Source organism: Sinocyclocheilus rhinocerous, unplaced genomic scaffold (assembly GCF_001515625.1).
Source record: "Sinocyclocheilus rhinocerous isolate Xijiao unplaced genomic scaffold, SAMN03320098_v1.1 scaffold722, whole genome shotgun sequence".
In the NCBI taxonomy this organism is placed as follows: Eukaryota; Metazoa; Chordata; class Actinopteri; order Cypriniformes; family Cyprinidae; genus Sinocyclocheilus; species Sinocyclocheilus rhinocerous.
Window position 1 is genome coordinate 703125 of NW_015638934.1, and position 1273 is coordinate 704397.

A 1273-nucleotide genomic window follows, 5' to 3' on the forward strand; every position below is an offset into this window, starting at 1 on the left:
TAAACATAACATATTTTTCTGAAATATATACATGCATGTGTGTGTATTCATATATACATAAAAAATATACACAGTACACACACATATATTATGCAAAAGAAAACTTTTATTTTGGATGTGATTAATTGTTTGACAGCACTAATATATATATATATATATATATATATATATATAGTTTTTTAACCTTAAACTGCATAAACACATTGCATTACACCAAATACACAAAATAATGTTCTTTTTAGCAACGTCATATGACCCCTTTAAAAGAAGTGAGTTTGAACTGCACCTCCTGTCTTGTGACAGATGACCGGACCTAATAACGCAAACTGGGCTGAGGACCAGCTGTGGTGCTTGCGGCAGGGTGGTCGGCCTTTGGAGAGGTATGTGGAGGAATTCCTCGAGCTGTCTTACCGGTTGAGCTGGCATGACGCTGCACTCAGTGCTTGTTTTCAGTTGGGTCTGGATGAGGAAACGATCCGTTGTGATCTTCCTACGAGTGATTTTCCCTTGGTTGAGTTGATTAATCTCATCCTTTATTTGAATGGTTCTACTTTTGAGGTAGAAGAAGTTAAGAAGAATGAGAATCATCCTCATCCAGCCCCCTCTGAAACACACCTTGCCTCTCCAGCTCATCCCATGCCGGGACACTCCACATGCCTAACCAATGGTTCCAATCACCCATTTCCTCACATGTTTCTCCGCGCTCGAAAATGGACTTCTAACAGTGCATTCCAACCCCGCATTCCTATCTGTCAGGTCAGCGCTAAAATGTTCATCCCTTCTGCTGTCTCCAGTTCCAAGAGCCTTTCCAGTCCTCAGCCCAGAAACGCCGGCCGCTCCACAGTCACAGTCCCACTGTCAAGCCTGTCAGCCGATTCACTCCCAAGCCCTATGATAACAGCAGCTATATCCTTAACCTCAGCCCAAAAAAGGAGAATGAGGAGGAAAAGACTGTTGGCTCTAGCCCCTGTCCAGAGCCGCATGCTGCCCGTCACGAATTCAAATGCGGCCCACCATGCTGAACACAATTTTAAAAAATAACTTTCAGTTTTACAATTCGTTTTTAGTTTTTACATTAATTAAAAAATGTACTAAACAAATATAAGCTATAATGTTTTTATGTAAAATCATTTTATTTTTCATATATTATTTTCAGACATGAGCAGACCTGTACTCACGTAATTAACGTTACGCATTTAACGAACACTTACAAGCGCGCACTTTGGCAGAATTCAATTAAAATAGTCATCAGCAGCCATTAGTTCGGTAAAAG

The 1273-nt window shown here is 40.5% G+C and overlaps 1 protein-coding gene across 2 annotated transcripts in view; it reads left to right on the top strand.

The window, feature by feature from the left end:
- Nucleotides 1-1273, top strand: part of LOC107750096 (transmembrane 4 L6 family member 1) — a 7688-nt gene that overhangs the window by 1858 nt on the left and 4557 nt on the right. The gene's annotated exons all lie outside the window — the stretch shown is intronic.